Genomic DNA, 23240 nt, shown 5'->3' with positions numbered 1-23240 from the left:
TCACATGACATGCTCTTGGGATAGCGTTTGAGACTCCCGATCAAACTGACCCTGCCCATAACCCTTCGCTCCTGTTTTTAACCGCAAATATTTACAGCACTCCCGTCCAGTGATATGTGTAGTATTTTAACAAGTTGACAATTACCTAAGAAAGTTTCTTTCTTTCTTTCTTCTTTTTTGTACACTGTATCTTCTCATCTAAAAATGGGAAACCTACATTTTCTGTTCCAAATATGAAATTGGACTCTGGAACTATTTTGGGGTTACAAAGCTAAATCCCCTCAGGTTTTGGCCTTATATACCATCTGCTGTAACACTGTCCTTGAAGTTGTTCACAGTACGCATGTATAGTAAGGACATACCATCTTGAAAGATCCAGAATAATTATGGGAATAGCAAATTAGAAGAGCAAATTTTGTCAATACTGGGCCTAAATGTCTGCGCTGGCAAGGCATTGTTAAAGAGAATCGATGACTGAGACAAACCAAAAAGACATCTGTGATTTCATACTAAGTAAATGAGCTAATCGGTTAATAAGTCTTTATCATGTCTTCCCAGCGGCCTCCTTTCGGATGCTGTTGAGCCTTGCATTGAGACAGGCGAGTTCACTCAGCGTCTTGCACTTCAGGGAGCTGCGGCACCTGCCCAACCCTGCCCAGCCCTGCTTAAACCTGCGCATTCCTACCCAGCCCTGCCCAACCCTGCCCACCCCTGCCCAGCCCTGCCTAATCCTGCCCAACCCTGTGCAACCCTGCCTAATCCTGCCCAGCCCTGCCCAACCCTCCCAGTCCCTACCCAACCCTGCTCAACCGTGTGCAACCCTGCCTAATCCTGCCCAACCATGCCCAACCCTGCCCACTCATGCCCACCTGTAATCCCTCTGAGAGGCAGAGAGTAACCTGTGCTTATCGCGGTAGCGTGACTGCTGACAGCGTTCTTCACAGTTCCTTAGCACAGCGTAAACTCTCAGAAATGCTGCTCCGTCACTTTTAGGATTTCTGAGGGCAGTGAGGATCCCCTGCCGTCCCCCTCCTGTCACTCCAAGTCCCAGTCAGACGGAAAGTGTGGGGATGTTTATTTGTGTGTCTGAGAGATGGAGAGTCCCAGAGCTCAGACTACTCTAGTTCCAGGCAAGGTTACATGCGGTAACTAGTGATTGGAGAAAGGGACCTCATGAACCACATAATGGGTTGACTTACCATGTCCTGTCAGTTACTGACTACTTTCCCTTGCAAAACATTGTCATTGTTTCTTACCATGAGAGTGTTCCACCCTTTTTTGGATCCTTAAAATCATGTGACAAATTACAAATGTTAACAAGTCCAATATTTAATCATCAAGAGTTGTTCTGGATGTCAGATATTTTGCATTAACTACCACAGTAACATGCTTTTACACGGTTGTGTGAAGCTGTCTGCGCTTCCATCTCTCCTAGCTCCTGAGCACATAACTCTGCATATGTCTCTCATAAATGATTGATCACTGTGTGGAATACAGGATCTCAGAATAGTTTCACTCTTTTAGACAGTGGGGTTGTGGTGGCAGGCCATGGCTGCAGCAAAGTGGTCCTCCTGCTTTTCCTCAGAAAAGAAACGACCCTTTTCCGTGATTCTCACTCAACCCCACTCAAAAAAAAAAAAATGTATACACACACACGTGAACATTTATGCAATAAATCACTTTTCTTGTCTCCCTCGGATAAAGGTTTAGGATGAGCGTGTGGCCGTCGTCTCTCCTCTCCGTCAGCCTGTAGTACTTAAGACAGCCGTCATGTCCGCGCTGGTCCCCTTTGGCTCGACCCGCTCCTGTTTTATATGCATTTATGACCGGGTTGCACTTTGAAAACCGCGACCGCTCCTCCCCGCTGTGCCCTACAAGACGTTTCCTCTAATCTCCGCCGTTGCCTGGCTCTCCGGCGGATGATGGATCTTTGTCCTTTGCTCTCCGTCGTGGAAACGATGGGGCCGTGTGACGCAGGCTGCCCTTTTAAGCCTCATTAATCACAAAGAAGTGGGCAAACCAATTACCGCTCCAGCCAAAAACCAAACACAGGGCTTCCCACGCCCAGGACCCGAATCTCGGGTCCGTTGAAATAGGAGAATTTCTGTCTGTGATGGCAGGGCCTCAGAGTCGAGAGCTCTCCTGCTGGAGGATGCGACAGATGCGTTTTTTTGGGTTCGCCAGGCTCTTTTGGGACGTGCCTCCCGTGAGACTTCAGTAATGTCAGGGACAGGGACCCCCACCCCCTAAAGGAGTCAGACCGCCACATCAGAAGAAAGATGAGAGCCACTCTTCTGAACAACCCCCCCCCCCCCCCCCCCCCCCCCCCCAGTAATATCAGGTTTCCAGCACAACTGACTGACCCTGTGAACTCTTCAGAGAATGCCATGTCCAGCAGTTCATCTCCGTCTTACGGCAGAGTTGGCTAACGCGGTTTTTGACTTGTCGACGCGCTTTAAGCTGCTGATGGAACCCAGGGATCATACTTTCCCCTGACCTTCCCCCCATCTCCACCAAAACTCTAAGCCGTCATTCGCCACGGATTCCTTTAGCAATTCTCACTTTTACCGACATGACTCATCACTTTCCCTTTTCCTCCTGTTTTACTGCTTAGTGCTTACTGAATCCCTGTAGATCTGTTTTCCCCCAAAGCTTCAGCACATCTCAGCCACTGCTTTACTCCGGTGATCTGACTATTACGTTTGTGCACACGCACGGAATAAACAGAATTATCTGATGCCGTGCATTTCTGTAACGCGTTATGCTCTTCATGAATCTGAAATCCAAAATTGAGACTGAGGAAGATGCGCGCCAGTGTGCAGATGGGTTTATTACACTAACACCAACGCCTTGGAATTTTTATTTCCCCTTTTCTTCAGAGAAATATGATGTTAAGCAATCAGAATATATTGCCTTCATTATCACTGACCCCCAGTCAAGCAAATCTGTCATCTGTGCAATACATAGTTAAATTTATATGTCGTTATAATGTGCAATTATTGCTCATTTGATTAGTTTTAATAGTCGATCATTTATCAAAAAAAAATCTGTCTCTAGCGTCCGAGCCAGGGCCGAAGTAATAAGTCATGTTTAATTAGGACATAATTCATAGTTCATGAAAATTAAAACATTCTTTTGACCCACGCAGTTGTAATTATGAGTCACTGGCAAAAGCCCAGGTAGGCAAATGACCTACATGGTGTTTAATAAATGATGCACCATTTTAATAAAGAGACTTCCTGTCGAAGCAGCGTCTCCAAGCGACAAGACTAGTCGAGTTAAAAGGCTGGTGCAGTCGGCCGTCACCACGCTGGTCAGTTGACATGCCCCTTTTTTCTTTGACTTTGCTTTCCGCCCGCGGATGGTAGCGATCCACTTCCAAAGGTGTTTTCTGTTATCGGAGATTGTCTTGTGATTAGCAGCTCCCCGCCTTTCTCACGTCAGTTGCTTTGGTTCAGAACTGAGAATACAGTGCCGTAATATGAGCTCTTTCAGCATCCTTTGTTCCTTTGTTTAAAAAGTATTTGAGTGTTTGCACTGGTTGTAAGTTCATTTTATATTGATTAGTACGTCATGTTTTCTTATATATACAGAGTGTGTGTGTGTGTGTGTCTCAGGAGACTGTCTGTCTGGGGACCTCTAAACTAGCCTCGCTCCTTTAGTGTATGGATATTAGTCCTATGGTACGGATATTAAGCCTACCGTACGCAGACGGCAGATGGCAGAGATAAGCAATTTGGCGAGCTGAATATTTTCCGGTTATCGTAACGTACAAGATTTTCGAATGCAGATTTTCATTCCCTTTCTGGTGTAGATGTAAATTAGGGAGAAGGCCACGTACAAGATGCTTTAAAAAAAAAAAAAAGAAACCCAGCGTTGACCCCGCAATTTTGACAGGCGAGCCAACCTCTTTTCCGAGAAGCGCGGAATCAAGAGTGCAGTGTTTGCACTGTCTTTTCACTGGGCTTTAGACACATAAAGAGGGGTGATTGCGCACGGCTTTTCCCTGACTGTTGTTGTTTTTTATTTCGCATCACCCACCCCGCCACCGCACACTTTTTTGTCTCCCATTCCCGGATCGTTGACTGTAGAGAATACAACCGAAGCCGAGAGCTGGAACGTGACATCACGCGGGTTTCAGGTTTCAGTTTACTACAAACGCGCGCACACACATTAACACACAGGGAGGCTGACAGCTGGGAGGCTTTTCCTCTCGAGCTCAGATATCAGAGCACACTCCTGGGAAACTGCTTACAGCGAGCGCGTGTCCATCTCCGGGCTGACGAGCGCGCGGTGATGTTCAGCATCTGGATGACAATTTAAATTCTCCCCGCTAAATTATCCAGTATACAGCTCTACAAAGCTTTTTACTCGTCGCTTTTGGCAATATTTTATGGTAAGTCATCCATCAGTGCAGTTTTTTGTCTTTTTGCGTTTTCCGAATTAGCAGGAACGGTGTTTGAAAATACGACGGTCGTTTGTTAACAGCTATTTAAAAGCGGCTTTGAGTTCATATTGCTTTGTCCGGGTAAAGGTATAGCACATAGACCGTTACTGATGTTACCGTTCGTTTGCTTCATTCTCTGATGTTATTGACGATTATGAGTCATCAACTCTTTTCTGCTTGGCAGTTTATTTTACTCGACTAGTTTATATGTTCGTTTTAATTTTATTCAATTGAAAACAAAGTCTAAAAATAGATGGAACTCTCGTGTTTTTCCTAATCTCTGTTCTTTTGGGATTTCTTTCTCCTCTTTTTTTAATGAGATACTGTAAATATAGTTGGATTAAATGTTCATCCGGAAATTGTTTTTGTTTTGGCCGTGCTGAGATGGTTTAATTGTCAGTGTTGGGGGAAATGATGAGAAAATGCAGCTGTAGTTTAATATGGTTTAATGGGAAAGTCATATTATTGCTGTATATTATATGCCTTTAGCCAGCCCTGCCTCTATGGGTTTATCTCTGGCTGGCTGGCCACATGGTTTATCCTGGAGCTATTGTTTTATTACAGCCCGTCAACTTATGATGCTGGTTTTCTCCTCTCTGTTGTCCAATTAACCTTCTTTGACCTTTGGGGCTTAAAGAATAAAACGTTACTGTCTGTGTTGTTTTTCATTGCAGATTGGTGTGTGTGTGTGTGTGTGTGTGTGTGTGTGTGTGTGAGTGAGTGAGTGAGAGAGGGGGTGGGGGGAGAGGGGGAGATACTTTCAGGTTTATCTTGCTTGGCTGAGGTTCTTTGAGTGTGGAAAGGAGGTATCAGTCCTGAAGTGAGATGTATTAAGTTCAGGTTTCCACACCCCGTTAGCTTTGTGGTGTGCGATCCTGGCCCATTAGAGAGGTGTAGCGGGTGTGTCAGGGGACGCCTCTGTCCTCAGACGAGTGAAATACTGTTAGGCAAATCCTCAGGTCCTCTTAGGTCACATACGTTAGGGCAGAGACAGTGTTTGCATTCCCCAGGCAAATGTAGGGAAACCACTTGGAAACAGACACCTGTTTAAATGCAGACAGTGGCATTTTTTCTCTCTTTGATTTCAGAATTTACATTGTGTTTTGAATGTGTTTTTCTTACTTCAGTTGTATTACTATTTTTAAGTGGCAGAAATTCAGTAGTGGGTATTTATTCTGCTTGGTTAAAATGCAGGTTTGAGGAGTATTGTGGATATTTTTCTAGGAAATCTTTCTGGTTGCAAAAACACTTATCCTCATGAAACGTGTTCAAAATTTCAGTATGATTCAGTGTGCTGTATATGCTGTAAACTGCTTTGTAAGACTTGGTTATTCCATTTAGCTTACTGTGGAAGTTTACTTGGAAGCAGAACTGACATCAAGCTCTGGATTTTATCTCAATTAAGTCATTTGTTGTGCATATAGATTGTTCCATCTCGGGTGGAATTTAATCACTCTTAAAGCTCCCCAAGTACCCATGTGCGAGTCGTCGTGAAAGTTAAAGCGCATGTTCAGAAGGAACTCGAACTTTATTTTATTTTTATTTTTGAAGTGAGGCATATATCAGTGCAAGACCAGTTTGAACACGCTATACTCCAGTCAGAGTGCTTTCACCTACACACTACCGCTGCCTGTGGGGTTCCCAAAAAAAGTAGAGTGCAGACACGTGTTCATAAGGCTGGCACTCCACTGCACCAGGCTGCCTGCGATTCACGAGGCATTACATAGTTTCCTTTTGTTAGTTTTAATTCTGCCCGTCTCATTGTGTTTGGATAAACCGGGCGCCAGTCCGTATGCTGAGGTTAACCTTTCTGGACAGAATGAGTCTTCTTTACCCGCCGATCTCAAGTCTGCTTGTTAGCCATGCTGCTGCGAGAACCCTCCAGTTTTCTTGCACTCTCTGAATTCCCCACTGAATTGTGGGATCATTTTTTGACCACTTTATACTTTGACTCAGAAAAAGGTTGCTGTACCCTACTGTTAGAAGTTAGGCAGTTGCCCAAGCTACTGGTTTTGTTTAGCCCATAATTCCAGTTCAGTGTAGCCTACTTCTGTGCTGATATTTCAGTTTGTTCTGGCGCTGCCAGCTCTTGCAGTGACTTTTAATCTTAGAAGTTATTTAGGCATGCACACTCATCCTGCTCTTAGAACTCCACAACAATAGCTTTGCAACCGCTAAGTAGGCAGGATCCAATGACACAGGCCGTATTTGAGTAAAAACAAAAGGCTAAACAAAAAGCTTTGGGTTGCACCAGAAAGCATATGTGGGGTCAGCAATTTGGTGTTATGAATACCCAAGACCATCAAATGCTCTTCCATTCAAGCTGCTGTGCTGTACCTACTGTTAATTGGATGACAGACCATAGATATTTCAACGCCATACTCTATCGAGTGGCTGTTCCTTTCCTTCTCTTTGATGTTATGTTGAAAAGACGTGCACACCGTGGTGCCATATCTAGCATTTCTGATAGACCGGCTGATTTTCCACGTGCGGTAACAATGTGCTTGTCCCCGCAGATACCATATGTAGGAGCACCGCTGACAGAAAGGAAGGCTTCGCAACTTTCAAAGCCTCCTTTTCCTTGCGAAGTGACAATGAGAGCTGTTAGACGGGCTTGTCCGTTTTAGCTGTTCTCCATTACTCACAGTCCACTTGCTCAGAATTGCGGCGGCGCTTGTGAGGAGCTCTGGGTAATTCGGTGCGGCGACCCAGACCGGGCCTCTTGTCTAATGCGCGGCGCGCGTCTGCAGATGGAGCCGCCGCCACAGCGGGTTGCCAGCGTGTGTCAGCCCACTGCTGGGGAGGAGCGGCGTTCAGAGCGTCGAGTGTCTCGCTTCATCCACCGCTGGCCCTCACCCCCCTCACCCTCCCTCACCCTCCTCGTCCTCCTCCTCCCTGCTTATGCTTTCACACTCCTCCAGGTGTGTGGGTTCTCTATTTTCGGCCATGAAAATATGTTTGGAAGACTGCAGTAGACCAGAGGGATATTGTTGTTTAATTCCACTGGCGTTTTGTGGGTGGTCCACCGTCATCCACTGTGGTCATTTTCGCCATATGTTTGAGGTTATTTCTGAATTTACAGGTTTTTTTTTTTCCACCCTTCATTTTCTTGTTTTAGGCAGGCTTAAAACACACCAATCTAGAATTTTAGTGTGGGACCAAAGCTTTTTGTTTATCTTTCCCCCATTTGGTAATTGCTCTGTCAAAGTTTGGCAGTAATTAGTAAGTAGTGCCCCTTCCTTGGTCGATTTTGCCATCTCACTGTCGAGCCTTTTCCAGTGCGTGGCCATTCTGTCTGAAGCCTTAAGCAGTAACAGCAGCAGCAGTAGTAGTAGTAGTAGTAGCAGTAACCGCAGCAGCAGCAGCAGCAGCAGCAGCAGCAGCAGCAGCAGCAGCAGCAGTAGTAGCAGCAGCAGCAGTAGTAGCAGTAACAGCAGCAGCAGTAGTAGCAGTAACAGCAGCAGCAGCAGCAGCAGTAGTAGCAGCAGCAGCAGTAGTAGCAGCAGCAGTAGTAGCAGCAGCAGCAGTAGTAGCAGTAGCAGTAGTAGCAGTAACAGCAGCAGCAGCAGCAGCAGTAGTAGCAGTAACAGCAGCAGCAGTAGTAGCAGCAGCAGTAGCAGCAGCAGCAGTAGTAGCAGTAGCAGTAGTAGCAGTAACAGCAGCAGCAGCAGCAGCAGTAGTAGCAGTAACAGCAGCAGCAGTAGTAGCAGCAGCAGCAGTAGCAGCAGCAGCAGTAGTAGCAGTAACAGCAGCAGCAGTAGTAGCAGTAACAGCAGCAGCAGCAGCAGCAGTAGTAGCAGCAGCAGTAGTAGCAGCAGCAGCAGTAGTAGCAGTAACAGCAGCAGCAGTAGTAGCAGTAACAGCAGCAGCAGCAGCAGTTGTAACAGTAACAGCAGCAGCAGCAGCAGCAGTAGCAGTAACAGCAGCAGCAGTAGTAGCAGTAACAGCAGCAGCAGTAGTAGCAGCAGCAGCAGTAGTAGCAGTAACAGCAGCAGCAGTAGTAGCAGTAACAGCAGCAGCAGCAGCAGCAGTAGTAGCAGTAACAGCAGCAGCAGCAGCAGCAGTAGTAGCAGTAACAGCAGTAACAGCAGCAGCAGTAGTAGCAGTAACAGCAGCAGCAGCAGCAGCAGTAGTAGCAGCAGCAGCAGCAGTAGTAGCAGTAGCAGCAGCAGCAGCAGCAGTAGTAGCAGTAACAGCAGCAGCAGTAGTAGCAGTAGTAGCAGCAGCAGTAGTAGCAGCAGCAGCAGTAGTAGCAGTAGCAGCAGCAGCAGTAGTAGCAGTAACAGCAGCAGCAGCAGCAGCAGTAGTAGCAGTAACAGCAGCAGCAGTAACAGCAGCAGCAGTAGTAGCAGTAACAGCAGCAGCAGTAGTAGCAGTAGCAGCAGCAGCAGCAGCAGTAGTAGCAGTAACAGCAGCAGCAGTAGTAGCAGTAGTAGCAGCAGCAGTAGTAGCAGCAGCAGCAGTAGTAGCAGTAGCAGCAGCAGCAGTAGTAGCAGTAACAGCAGCAGCAGCAGCAGCAGTAGTAGCAGTAACAGCAGCAGCAGTAACAGCAGCAGCAGTAGTAGCAGTAACAGCAGCAGCAGCAGCAGCAGTAGTAGCAGTAGCAGCAGCAGCAGTATTAGCAGTAGCAGTAGCAGCAGCAGCAGCAGTTGTAACAGTAACAGCAGCAGCAGCAGTAGCAGCAGCAGCAGTAGTAGCAGTAGCAGTAGTAGCAGTGGTTGAGCGGAAGGGCTATCGCTGGAGGAAGCAGGATCTCCCCGCTCAGCGCTCCCAGCTCCACAGCTCCTCTCTAAATGAGTCAGTGAGCAAACATGCGCCCGCCGCTCTGCAGTGAAGCGAGAGGAACAGCCCAGCTCCGCTCCACTGCACCGCTCAGCTCGGCCCGCTGGAACTGGGGCCGTTTGGACAGAGCCCCCCCCCCCCCCCCATCCCTCCCTCCCTCCCTCCCTCTCTCCCTCTCTCCTTCCCTCCCCCCATCCCTCCCTTCCTCCCTCTCTCCCTCCCTCGTTCCCGCTTTGTTGGAGCGCTCTGGATTGATCAGCGGGGAGTGTGGAAAAGAGAGGTCAGAGTCGGAGCGGGGCCCGGCCGCTTGGAGACTGTGGGCTTGGCAGCGCTCCGGCGCTCCGGCGCTGTCCTCTGGTTTGGAGGGCCCCGAGAGGGGAACGCTGACCAGAAGCGCCGGGCTCATTCCTGCGGGCTGGGGGCGAGCCGGGGCGAGCCGGGGATTCGGCTCCGTCCCCCCCTCCCGTTCCCTCTCTCAGACGGCAGCGCGCTCACGCTAGCGCCGCCGGGAGAAAGCTCTCAGATACTCGAGTTACGCAGCCGACCGTGTTATCCAGCGCGCAAACAGAAAACAATAACAAAGCGCCAGGCAGCCGCAGCAGGCTGCGCAGCACGCACTGTCCATTTCAGGGGAGAGGCCGCGGGGGACCGCGCGAGGCGGGCGGCGTAAAGTGGCTCTTCTGAGAAGCTTCCGGAACCTGGGCTCCCGGCGGTACGCTGAGGTACAGAGCGGCAGCCAAGAGCCAGGGACCCTCTTCCTCTATCGCTGTTTATTTATTTCCTTGCTTCATTAGGTCCGAAGAGCAGAGGAAATTCAGCTGCAGTAATTGAATGTGCCCCCAGGGTGGGTGGCGGGGCGGTAATTCTTCCCCGTTTGGTGGTCCGAACGCACTGCGTGGCTTAGGAGGGTGGGAGAATGGGGAGGGTGGGCGGGGGTGGGGTAGTCTGAGTGGGGTGATGTAACGCTCTCCGCCGCTGTGGGTGACGTCATTCACTTTGAGACTTGCATCCCTTCTGAGGGACTGCGCATTACCCCGTTCCCTGTGTGTGTGTGTGTGTGTACACGTGTGTGTGTGTTTGGGGGATGGAGGGGGCGCGTTGGTTGAGGTGACTCATACCACTACCCTACTTACCCCTGCAAGGCCAGGTGACCCCTTTGGATCTTATCCTCTAATAGGGCCAGTGTGGGTGCCGGCTTTGCGATTGTGGACCCCTGCCGTAGGTGAGGTGAACGCTTTTAAACATGGGTAAAGACTTTGGCTTTCTTTACAGGGCAGGTTGCTTTGACCCTTGTGTTGAGCTCTTTAGGCCGTACGTGAGTATGTGGAATTTAGGGGGCAAGTATTTTACAGTTGATTTTACTGGTGTCACCCAATAGGACCTGCACTTCTGTACCCTGGAACTTCCTGCTGCATGATCTTTTTCCAGTAGCCGTCACCTGTGTTGTTTTAAATAACCGCTTCCATTAATGTTTTATGATTCAAACAGATGGTCCCCTTTCCCTCAACCACTAATTCAGACTGAAAGGAAGGCAATTTGTTTAGAGTGACATTAATGGTGAGCATAGTGGCAGTACATTTTTAATGTTTTGGCGCGCTTGCCCGCGGAATGGAGAGTACAGCATGTGAGCAAGGCCAGACGTGTGTGTGTGTGTGTGTGTGTGTGCAGACTGTGCACGTGTGCTTGCGCGTGTGTGCACGTGTGCCTGTGTCTGTGTGCGCGCGTGTGTGTGTGTGCACGTGTGCCTGTGTGTGTGCGCGTGCGTGCGTGCAAGTGTGTGTGTGCACGCCCGTGTGGGTGTGTGTGTGTGTGTTCCTCCCTGGGAATGCAGCTCTGCTGCTGTTTAAAAGTTTGTCTCTTGATGACATGATGGGCCCTGTCATTCCTCTCCGGTGCTTTTGTGTTTCCCTTAGCGAGGTGCCCTGAGTAATCCCCGTGCCCTGCCAGCGTGACGCTTTCCCAGCACTGCCTGTCCCTGTTCTCTGAGCCCATTAGCGCGCTGAAGTAATTGCCGCCCCCGTTCTGAAGCAGCAGGTGGATTCTTAGGGCCTCGGTGCAGGGTCGCCTGCACGACGGCGGCCCGACGTCCAGCCAGCGGTGGCGGCGCCGGAGAGGACCCGTTTCCTACGGCTCTGAGCGCCGCTAACCCTCAGAGAACGCGCCGCTAACCCTCAGAGAACGCGCCGCTAACCCTCAGAGACCGCGCCGCCCGGTTCTCCTGCTGTCACAGCTGTCGCTCTTCCAAGCAGACCCTTAAAAAGCTGCGTGTTCAGGAACTGAAGTGTGGGGAACTGAGGACAGTAAAGCGGAGAGGCAGTTTTCAAGCGTAAGAGCAGCTCGATTTTTAAGGGGCCGCGCTGGTGAGAGCTGTCTTGTTTCAGGGTGCGGGGAGATGGACATGGCGCTGTTCTCTTGTCTCCTGTGAAATTGAAAGCTCCCGTGTTGCCCGAGAGAGAGACAGAGAGAGAGGGAGAGCACATGGACAGCGCCATTGTTTGTACAGCCTGCCTTGGGAATGGGATTTTTTTCCCCCTCTCCACTCTTCTCTTTTTATACCTAAGAGTAAAATGGCTTTTCTGAAACTTTTATCGCCTGGCAGTAACTCAAAGAATGTATTCAGCCAGCCTGTGCCGTATCTCATGGTTCCCTTGGGAACATGCACTAGTATAACCTCCAGAATCCACTGCTACCAAGTTTTTGCTTACTGTTCGCTCGCCCTGCTCCTTTTTTTTTTTTTTTTTTAAATCAGAAAAGGAGGGAAACGGTCCACCCCTCAGTAACAATGTCTGACTCAAATGAACAGCTCTCACAGGAGGCAGCGGGGCCTATCCTTTGAAATTGGCATCTGTGAGCATTAGAAAAGGTCAGTGATTTCCTACCCGAGTGAATCTGACATCTTTTGTTTTGTTTCGCTGCTCTCGTTCCTGTCTCTTTCTGGTGACGGCTGCATTTCTCGGAGCGGGAACCGAAACCGGAGGGCAGCGGCCAATCGCGTGACGGCAGCTTCGGCTGCTGTGATTGTGCGTCTGTGTGTGAAAAGTACAGTGGCCGGAGTTAAAAAGTTGAATGCCCTTCCCTCTCAGCCCACATCTCGTATCAGAAGCTCTTGTGTGCTTGCTGTGCCGGGAGACATCATGGGCAAGGGAGAGCGAGCCGCCCTGGTGGCCAGTGTAGGGAAGTACAGCACTATCGGTTGCTATCGGTTAGAAAGCCCCTGTGAACAATGTTTCAGAATATGAACGCTCTCATGTAGCACAGAATGCTTCCAACTCTGTTGCATTAGATATATTCTATGGTAACTAGGCTGTTCAGGATGACTGATGTAGCCTGAAAATGCCTAGGCTTGATGAAAGCATTGTAAAATGGGATTAATCAGTCTTAATACCAAAACTAAAGGGTTGGTATTATCCAGGTGTAGGTCGTTAGTAATGCCTGGTGTCAGTGCTGTTCAGGGGCTTAACTGAAGACACGGGTAGCAGTTTTCCAGCCTGCTTTTGTAGTTCCGTTGCTTCAATCGAGCTTGCGCTGCGCACCACACTTTTTAAAAAGTAAAAAATGTGCACAAATAAATAAAATCCCCCATCAGCTTTTCCATACCGCACATAACTCTTGAAAGTCGTTGTGTTCTGTTGCCGTACTGCATTAGCAGTGCCCGTCTATCTGAGACCGCACAGAAAGGGCTGATATTAGAGGGCTGCTGTTCATCGCTGCTCTCCTCCCGTTTCCACCGTGCGTTCTCCAAAAGCACCGCCGCACGCAAACCTGCTGTTATTCCGTGACATCGCCCTGAAATTGGACAGAAAGCCATTAACCGGAGGAGCTTCAGAGGGACGTAATTGCAGTGGTGGATTGCCAGTGGAGATTTGTGGGTTGGCTGACTGTTTGATAGAGCAACGTTTTTCTAAAAAAAGTATTTATTTATTTTTGGGAATGACACATAATAGGCCAGAGTGTGGGATTAGCCAGATAGACGTACATAAACTTGCTTTAAGCTGGTTTTGTGCTGTGATTGCAGCCTCTCCTGACTTGCTGTAATATGCTGTATGGCTTAAATAATGTGAGTGAGGCTCGCTGTCTTGTTTGCTTTAGCTGGAGGAAACCACACAGCTGATGTCACTCGACTCTCACAGTAATCCCCAGGGAATAAATGGCTTATGATGCATTGTCTCAAGCTGAGTGAAAAAATCACTATCGGTAAAAACGCAGACACATCTAATAATTTAATATTACCTGATCTAATATTGCCCAGTGATGAAATCCGATTCCATTATCAAATGAATCACTGTGTTGACTTTGCTGTGGTGCAGTGTAGGTAGATCTCGCGTTCTCGCGTTTTGTCTGCTCTTTATCATTTTATCTATCCATCTCTCTCTCCCTTCCCTCTCCCTCTCTTTGCTGTATGTGTGTAAATGTGTTTTGTGTGTGTGTGTGTGTGATGGGCCAGCCCAGTGCACAGGGCCTTGTTTCCCCGTGTTTCCGGTGAGTGCAGTTATGGGATGCGCTCTTCCGAGGGTCTGTCGCCGCGGTGGTGGAACAGGCTGTTCCGTAGGTGCGGTCGGTCGCCGTGCGACCTTCACGCGCGGCGTGGACCGTAATGCGCGCGCACACTGATTGAATTTCCACAAAAACAATCTAATTAGCAGGAGGGATGGATGCGCCTGCTCGTTTCGTTCTGCCGCTGATTGAATTGGACGGGGGCGAAGCAGGCTCCAGGTCTGGCGTGTGCTGCAGGAGCTTCGGGGGAAACGCTGGGCGGGTAAATGTTTTGCGGCTGAGCTGGGCCAGGTGTGCAAGCGGCCCCACGTTTGCGTTTGGAGCCGTTGGCAGGGTAAGATTGCCGTTGTTCTTCAGTCTTTATGCAGGCGTAGGGGCCAGCAGAGCCAAGTTTGCTGAGCTGAAAAGAATTGGGATTATTGCTGCTCATTTGTCAATTACATTTCCAGTTCTCCATTTACTTAACACACTGTTTTCCGGCTCCATCTTGGCTCCAAACCAGTGAGCAACATCTGTCTAGTTTCCCTCTGAAGGAACTGTTTTGGCCCGGAGCTTGGAAGGGTCGGCTCAGAATGATGAGTATTTTTCGAGATGCGGGCTTTCATTGCCCCTGCATCGTTCTGCGAGCATTTCACGCTTGCAGCTGTTTGCCTGTGTGTTTGTAAACCCAGCAGAACGGCGGGGTTTGCAGACATTTTGTTTCTCAATTTAAACTCTTTAACGAGGAAGTCCTGCCATTCAGGATGTCTAACCTCCAGCTGCAATATTGGGATCCAGAATGCTGTTGTCGAAACAAACAAACGTTCTCATTCTCGTCTGAAACAGGCTCGCTCTTTCCACAAGAAGGCACTCTGTTCCCCGGCGTTATTCCCCCCCTCTCTCTCTCCTAGCGTGGTTTTAACTATGTGTCCACAGCCTGCGGACTCTACACATTCTGCGTGTTCAGCAAGGCGCGGAGCACTGAGCACTGCTTAAACCGGTGCCCAGCGGGGCCCCTCGAGAACGTGCGGGGCCCAACGAGGCGCGCTGCCCCCGCTCCCATAAACGCCCCCGGCCGTCTCTTCCACCGCAGCGCGTCACACCTGAGCGGTCTTTCACTCAGAGAACGCCCTCGGTAACGCGCTCGCCTCGTCAGGTCCCCACCGCCGCGGAGAGCCGAGCTCCTCTGCGTACCCGATTAAGAGCTGTGTGCTCACTGACACACGGCCATTACTTCCCCATGAGCGGAGCGGTGTTTTCTGAGTGAGCAACGAAGCAGAAATGCACTTCTTTTCTTTGACTCCCTTGCGCTCCTCGTGGAAAAGGAGCCTTTCTAGACTGGCCCAGAAGCGCTGGTGTGTGGTACTTTCAGAAACGCATCTTGTGTGTTTTCTGATGATTCCTTTTTTTTTCGCTTGTGCGGTGTGTGAATTTGAGGATCGTTTGGATTTCGTACATTTCTCAGCAGAGAGATTTGAGTAGCTTTGCATTACAAACTAGCTAAGTGTTTAAAAGTGAACTCCTTTGCCCATGTAAGTGGTTTTTCCTGATTTTTATAGTGTTTTTTGCCATAAAGCTCCTAACGACCTAATTTTCCACCTTACATATTTGTATATAGATCACAAAATACTGATACAAAATATTGAGATTATGTAAGTTATTTATATAGAATAAGTTATTTGTGAGTTTACTCATTCTGACTGAAAATTGAGTTTGTCTTCATTCTTTGTTTTGACTTCATTTTGCAAAACCCAATTGATGAGTATTTCATATGAGTCTCATGTGGTGGGAAAACTTATAATTAAGAAAAAATAAAGTTATGGACCTGAAAACAGTTGACACAACTACTTAAATGAGTTACTTTACGCAGAGATCAAATCAAATCCCTTTGCAGAGCTTCATAAAGAGTCGTCTTTTTAACTTGTGAGTGTGTTTCAGCGCGACACAAAGTGTCACATCAAAATGGAGACTCATCAGATCGCATTCTGAAGGCAGATCCCTGTAGTCAGACCGAGCCGAGAGTCATCTCTGCCGCACGGCTTCATCAGAAGCCCAAAATCCGCTCCGAAGGCGCTAAATGAAAAATGATAAAGTGGGAATCTGAGCGGCTGCAGGATGCGTTTATTTATAGCGGCTCTTGGGGGGGATTATAATGGCCTCTCCCGCGCGCGGGCCCGCCCCGGCGGATGTGGACACGCCCAGGCGGAGGCTGGGGGGGCCCGCTCGAGTGCCTTCAGATGTGGTGGCCGATAGCGGGCGAGCCAGACGCTGCGCGAGGAGAGCCGCACGCGCTCAGAGCCGCTGGTCGTCTGATTGGAGAGCAGTGAGCTCGTCTCCCAGCCTGCATAACTCTGACATGGCACGACCCTCACTTCGCTATTCAGCATAGCAGAGTTTAGACTGAATGCTCCCGTTGATGTTTCATTTTTTTTACGTTTCTGCTCACGCACACGCTGCATTTCTGCAGATATAAACCTCTGTCTGCATCTTTGAGATATTTGTTGAAAAGGGCATAGGCATGAGTGAAATAGATGTATGTGTTTATGTATGTATGTATGTGTGTGTGTGTGTGTATGTATGCATGTATGTGTGTATGTTTGTGTTCATTTGTATGTGTCTGTAGTTGTGTATTTGTGTCTGTGTGTGTGGCTCTTTCTCTGAGCTGCATTGGACTCATAAATTGCCTGTCAGCAGCAGGTTCTGGGGCAGGTGTGGCCCCTGCAGCGTGTCCCGCCCCCTTCCACCCGTCCGTCTGGCGGTCCTGTCTGCGGGGCAGCTCAGCTGGCCTTTAGCCCGCCGCAGCGCACTGAGGCTCTGGCCGGAGGGCCTCCCCCCCCCCCTCCACCTCGCCGGCCCCCGTCTGGTCGTCGCTGGGGCCAGATTTAAGGCCCGATCTCCTCTTGTGTGTTGTGTACCAGCACAGCGGACAGATCTCCCGGTCAGAGTTTGGGGACAGAGGAGGATCTCTGGACAATCTCACCGCTGTCTCCCTAAAACCGAAGATCGCCCCGCGGCGCTTCGTCCGTGAAAGCCGCGATTGTAGCGCCGGGTTCGCGCACCAGAATTACACAGCGCAGATTTTTGGAGGGTGGCACCGCGGGCTTGCCCTGCAACACCGCTGACAGATTCCTACCTGGGCAGGGTGTAAATCATGGAGCCAATCAGCAGGGTCTGCGGCACGCTGGGCCGTCATATGGCAAGTGCCGCGGCGGCGGCGCAGAAGACGTCGGTTATGAACGGAATGCATTACAGGCATTTAGCAGACGCTCTTATCCAGAGCGACTTACACAATGCGGGGCTGCATTCATTTATTCATATCTTAACCAAAATAAAATGGGCCAGTCATGTGAAAGGCATGCTGGGGAGGCTGGTACAGCACAATGAGCGCCTGTGGGGATGAAGTCGTCTCTGTCCGTGCTGGCGGTGGAGGACGGCTGGCACTTGACGAAGCTGAATGCAGCGATTCTCCCAGGCGTCCCCGCCGTGGAACGCCAGCCGCAAATCAGATTAGGCGACAGCTGTCTCATAAACTCCGAAATCGGAGTGCCCTCTGTAATTGAACGGCTATAAACCACCCGGACTCTGTAATAAGGAGCCTCATCTTCTCGTGGAGAAGTTCAGATCGCCCCGGTCCGCTCGCCGCTTTCCTTTTCTCAGGGAACCCACACCGGCAGTAATTGAAAGGTCCCGTCCTTTAATTGCTTTTTTAAAACATTTTTAATACTTTCCTGCGTCCCAGGAAGTGCAGCGTAAGGTGTTTTCCGGTCGGCCCAGGCGAAGGCCAGCAGACGGGCTGTCTGGCTAGCCGGGCCCTGGGCTGAAAGCGGGTGGGGGACGCAGGCAGGCCCTGGCCTTTCCGAAAAGGTTAGAGTTGATGCCACTGGGACGGGGCTGAATGGCAGGGTCTCTGCAGGGAGGAGCTGCTCATTGTTGACTCTCCATGAGCGCTTTCCATCTGAAAAGGGGACCAGTGGCAGAATATGAATTAGCCCATTGTTTCCTTGAGCCTAGCGCCTTAAAGAACGGAAAGCCTTCTTTCAGCCTTCAGCTCTGGAGCAGATAGTATCTGCCTCTTTCCCCTTCTTCGTCCTTTGCAACTTTTAGCTTTAACTTTTGGGAAAAAAAGTTTTTAAAAAATGTGTATTTGACTGAAAAGATCGGTTTATGTGCAGTGAGCGCCCGGGTTGTTTTAATTTCCTCTAGGGAGTAGCAGTTAACCAGCAGGTTTAAAAAGCAGCGCTCCTGTAAGGTTATAGCGAGGATGCTGTTCTCAGTGGGGCCTGGTGACCTGTGCTTCCGGCCTATTCAAAGCAGCCAGTTTGAATAGAAAGTTTTGGTCCCTGTGGAGATTTAGGCTGGGGGACGAGATCCACTTTTACCTCCCACAGCTGCTCACTGCCCCCCCCCCCCCCTTCCCCCACCCCCCCGGGATGCTCCTCAGAGAAGTTATGTTCCACACATCTCTTGGCTTCCCCCTCATCCTCCTGTCTTCCCCAGCCTGGTTTCCATTCTCTCAGTCCACCCCCCCCATCCGCACACACACACACACACACATGCACACACACCACGTGCGCACATGCACACACACACACGCCCTGCGGCTACTGCCTGATAGATTGTCTGTACAATCATTTGGGGTGATTTGTAATTTCCTTTTGTTTGCTGCCACAACACAATTGGATTAGGTGGAGGGGAGGGAAGCATTTGTTGGTGTTCCGTTTGCAGAATTTTTAAATAAACAGGGTAATGATTTGTATTCAGTCCCCTGCCTGCTTTTAATTTGAAATAATCTTTTGTTTGCCGTATTTATAAACGAGCGTATGGCTCAGCAGAACTGGAAAACCGTTATGATGAAATGCCGTGTCATGCTTCTCGTCCCCAATATGTCATGTAATAATCTTTCATTTATACCTCTAACTATACTGTGAACAAATGGTTTTACCAAGAAAAAAAATCAGGAATGTGCTAAAAAGTAGGGAACCGGAGCAAAGTAACCAGTAAGTAAGCCCGTGCTAAAAATATTTTCCAAGAAAAACAGTGGTTTATTCAGTCTGGCCAGCAGCAGCCGGCTGCAGCTCTGCCGTGCAGCTGTTCAGGGCGAAGGTGAGCTAACGCAGGATGTGTTTTCCAGGTTTCAAAAACGTCGTTTATTTTATTTTTATGGTTAAGGTCAGTAAGGACAGCGAGAGCCTCCCTTATCTGAAAGGCTTGTGTGGTTTCTTGGTGTTCTGATAAAGGTGTTCACTGAGAATTCTTAATTACTGCTTATCACACTAATTGATAAGTAGTAATTAGCCTCTGTCATTGCATGCCTTCTGCTTCTCTTTTCCAGGCAAATCTATTTAAAGTCAAATGTGGCCAGGGCATGGACAGCTGCAAGGCTGGACACTTTATGGTTTTCGGTGCTACTAAAGCCCGCAGTTGAAGGATATCAGGAGAGGTGCATTTATTTGGGTTTTCTGAAAGTTGAACAGTCTTCCTGGCCTTGTGGCTTTAGCAGGGCAGTCCTGGATTTAAGGCCCCAGACCACATCCTGCCAAGCACGCATGATGCCATTTAAGAATAAAACTTAAGGGGTACCATTTATTAGCAGTTTTCCTTCAGCTGCAGAGTGCATTTTTCCTGGTTTGGGGGTGTGGAAGGGGACGTGCTCTCTGCTTCGGGGTCATTATCATCACCACCTACTCAAGAGCACTGTATGCTTGATGCCCCACCTTGATCATAAAAATACTTTTTTTAGTGCTTGCCCCATATGCTACTCATTTAGGCTCACCACAGCTCCAGCGTGAGTCTGCTTGGTTTTCCTTCTGCGTGGCAGTCAGCTGGGATGTCTTACGCAGTCAGTTTCGGCAGCACGTTGGGCTGGGGTAACCACAGCGTCCGTATTTCCACAGGGGACTGTAGAGCTGTTTAGCTGCGTGAGCAGGGCCGTGTGGACACACCTCTCTGTTCGGAGCGGCGCTCCCCAGCTGTGACGGATGCCTCTGCTCGGCCCCCTCGCCTCGAGCGCCACTTTTACGATTTCAGCCTTTTTGTGTTTGGTGCAGAAAATGCTTAATGTGTCTTCAGAGGGGGAGAAAATGTGGAGGTTTACCGTAAAACTATCGCCTTCGCCGAAAAACTGATGAAAAGCCTTTTATTGCCACCGGAGAGAGACGCTGTATTTCTAAGCTGCGGTGGCATCGGATCTGGAAATGTGCAAACTCTTTGTGGGACCCGAGGGGGGGACGCTTCCCTTTTCCAGCCGTAAAACGGAGTGTACGGTCTATTCTCCTCTTGTCTAAATTCTGTCTGTTTTTTTTCAGTAATATCTTTTTCCCCTCCTCCATAAGAGCGGTTTGGGTCCCCACGCCGCTGTGTTAGTGCGGCAGCAGCTCCGGGGCCCTTCAGACGGACCCCGTCCTGAGTAAACGTGGGGCGTCGCGGCCGCCTTTGATTTCCGATGGCCTGTGACAGGCGCGGAGAGCGCTCGATAACGCACTGCCCCCGTGGCCTTGTCCTTGGACCCGCTGGACCCGGCCGGCTCCACAGATCGGTCCCTCCGCCCGGCCGGCTCCACGGATCGGTGGGCGACCTGGTCTGGCTGTGACAGGCCGGCCCGCAGTGCCCGAGCGCGGCGCGTTTGGCTGTCCTGTCCGTTAACGCGCAGAGCTCGGCCGAAGGGCAGCAGCCTCGGTGATGCGCGTTTCACGCCGGGGGTTTTTTTTTTCTTTTTTTCTTGCGGCAGACACACGTGACGCGCTGCCGAGCAGCGGCGAGCCCTAACGGGAGCGGCGGTTACGTAACGGAGCGCGTGCTGTCCGCCCCCCCGCCCGCCCGCGTGAGAACCGGCTCCGGAGCACGCGGGTGACATTAGCAGAGCTGCCCCCCCGCGGGCGGACGTCCAGCGCAGTCCCCGCGCTCAGCCTCTTTGATTTCAGTGCAGAAGCCCTCGGAGCGTAAGCGGCCAGCTGTGCGTCCCTCACGCAGGCCTGTGGAGAGCTGGCCCCGGGGGGCTCGCTGATGGCAGGAGGTCTGTGGGAGCGTGTGTGCTCACATCCTCTCTGTCCCCCCAGCATCCCTCTGTGGCTCCTGAAAGGAGAGCTTTCCCTGTGTGCGGCGGCGTGACTCTGATGCAGGTCTTTTCCTCCTCTTTTTAAAAGATTTGCAAGGCCGCTGAACCCACACCAGTGTATTTACCTTTAGAATCAGTGTAGCACCACGCCATGGAGCAGTCATACCCAACTCAAACTCGCTCACTTGAGGAGCTTTGCAGTGGGAGCCCTGTCAGGATAGGGTGCCAAGACTCTCACGTCCGGGATACTGAGATACATCCCCCAATATGAGCTGATTCATGGCTCTGTCTTCACCTTGTGCAGAAGTGTGGCAGCCTGTACCCAGGGTTCCGTGACAGAGTGGTGCCGAGGTGTCTGTCATGATGTCAGACGATCCCACGGCTGATGCTGTCGGTTTTAGAGACGCTGAAGGGAAGCCGCGTGTGAGGGGCGGTGTCACAGACTCACAGGCTGGTGCCGCGCCGCCGTCGCACAGTTCAGCAGTTTTGAGGAGGACCCCGTGTTCCGTTGCTTATTTACCTTGAGTGTGTTATTTTCCGCTCGGTCCTGTGAGCGCTCCGGAGTGCGGTGTAGCGGTTTGTGTTGATTTATTGCGAGGGAGGCGCGCGCGGCTGATGGATGGCCGAAGGTCTGAGGCTTTAATATAAGCGTTAGCGAGCGCTTCCGACGGAAGGTAATATAGCGCTTTCTCAGCGGCGCTCTCCCCCGGAGTAACGCTGCCCGGGTTTGGAGCGGCTCTGAGCGTGGCGGGACCCCTCTGCCTGAGCTGGCGTCCGTACCCCCTGAGCCGGACCTCCACGCCAGCTTCATTAAAATCCTCAGCCTGGCCTCGGCCGCGCCGCCTCAGTGTGTGAGCGAGCGTCTCTCTTCACGCGGCTGCTGCTCGCACGGAAAGAGCTGGCATTTCGCACAGCACTCGCGGCAGAAAAAACTGGTTCGATTTCTCTAATATTTTCTTATGAGCTGTAAAATATTGGAATATAAAAGTAATGGAAATTCATGTCGTGTTTTTTTTTTTTGGGAGTTCTGGGGATGTAGAAAAGGGTTCATAAATGACACGCTTTTTCGCTGATGCTGTACAAGCAGTAGACACGCGAGGTCAAAGGGTGATCATTCCTGGTTTACAGGATCCAGTTACTGTTTGGCTTAGACCGGAGACGTTTCCATTCGCTGGCTGGTTAAGAAACCTGTGATGATGTCATGCGTTTTTCCCTTAATGTGATGATTGCTATTATGGTTTGGACCAGGGGGGACAGAGAGGCGCGTCGTCCGTGTCGTTTCCTGAGACGCAGAGCCGCACGCTCTCGGCCCGTCCGCGAACGAGGCTTCAGCGCGGAGCGTGCGCAAAGAAACGCCAGGGAGGGTGGGTGCCGAAAGTGTGCCCCTGCCATCCACAGGAGCGGAGCTCTGAGCACTGAGCACGGCTCTGGCAGCGGTGCCCCCTTTAAGAGAGCGTGTGCCCCGGTTTTAGGCCAGGCTGGAACCAGACCCGTCTCCGAGCTACAGTTAGGGCGGGGTCCAATCAGATCCCTCCCTCAGTAGGGAAATTCAGTCTCTCTGCAGTGAGCTGAAACCCATCCTCTTTCCAATAGGACGACTACAAGTCTGTTCTCTGCCATTGAAGAGGTCTTGGGCATTTCTCATTATGACAATGGACTGCTCCTCTCTGTTTGTAAACACCCCCCTCCCCCACCCCTAATGTTACACAGACCCCCCGTGCTGGCTTTAATGAAGCCAGAGAAGCTAACGGTTCCCTCAGTGATGGCCGTTAATGGCTCTTCCCTGTGGCATCCCACTTCCTGGTTCTGTGCGGAGCGCCGCTCGCTGCTCCGTACAGTGCGTCTTCTGTTGCCGGAACAGTAATTGTATTTATAGATAAATTAATAAATTACTCCCATGAAAGGGGCTTTCATTTGGTCGAAGAAGGGGTGGGGTGGGGGGGGTGGGGGGGGGGTGGGACTGCCTCTGCGCTCTCGTGATCGGGGCATGACCAGAACCGGCAGTCCGCCACAGCGCCGGGACCAGGCTGGACCGCTCTGACTCGGCTGGGGACATATTAAGAGAGAGAGAGAGAGAGACAAGCCAGCGGTACTGCATTGGACTCGCCCGCATAGGAGGGAGGGGGAGGGGTGGCTGCGTTCGCCATGTTGAAGTTCAGCACCACCCACCGCTCGAGGTGCGTAGGCGTCCGCCGGACCCGTTTCCTCTTCCCTCGCCGGGTCTCTGGGGCGAAGCTCACGGGCGGGAGAGCCGCGGCGAAGGTGGCGGTGGACCGCGGCTCGTGTTCGTGCCTGTCTGCCGTTACGATGTCCGAGAGGGCGATTTCTCCTGCTGTGATGGCGCTGGTCACTGCTGGAGACGTCCTGATCGAGCTCCTGTTCGTCTGCAACTCTCTGAAACAGGAGGAGAGACCCTGCGGCATTCAAGCCTCTACACAGCGCCTATTTATTCATTTAAACGTCTACTTTTATCAAGGTTTTATT

The 23240-nt window shown here is 50.6% G+C and overlaps 1 protein-coding gene across 1 annotated transcript in view; it reads left to right on the top strand.

Annotated features, from left to right (window-relative positions):
- Positions 1-23240, top strand: part of plekha5 (pleckstrin homology domain containing, family A member 5) — a 189158-nt gene that overhangs the window by 103371 nt on the left and 62547 nt on the right.

This window comes from Anguilla anguilla, chromosome 7, assembly GCF_013347855.1.
Source record: "Anguilla anguilla isolate fAngAng1 chromosome 7, fAngAng1.pri, whole genome shotgun sequence".
Lineage (NCBI taxonomy): Eukaryota > Metazoa > Chordata > Actinopteri > Anguilliformes > Anguillidae > Anguilla > Anguilla anguilla.
The sequence above is the reverse complement of the archived record's forward strand: the minus strand, read 5'-3'. Positions and strand labels throughout refer to the sequence as shown.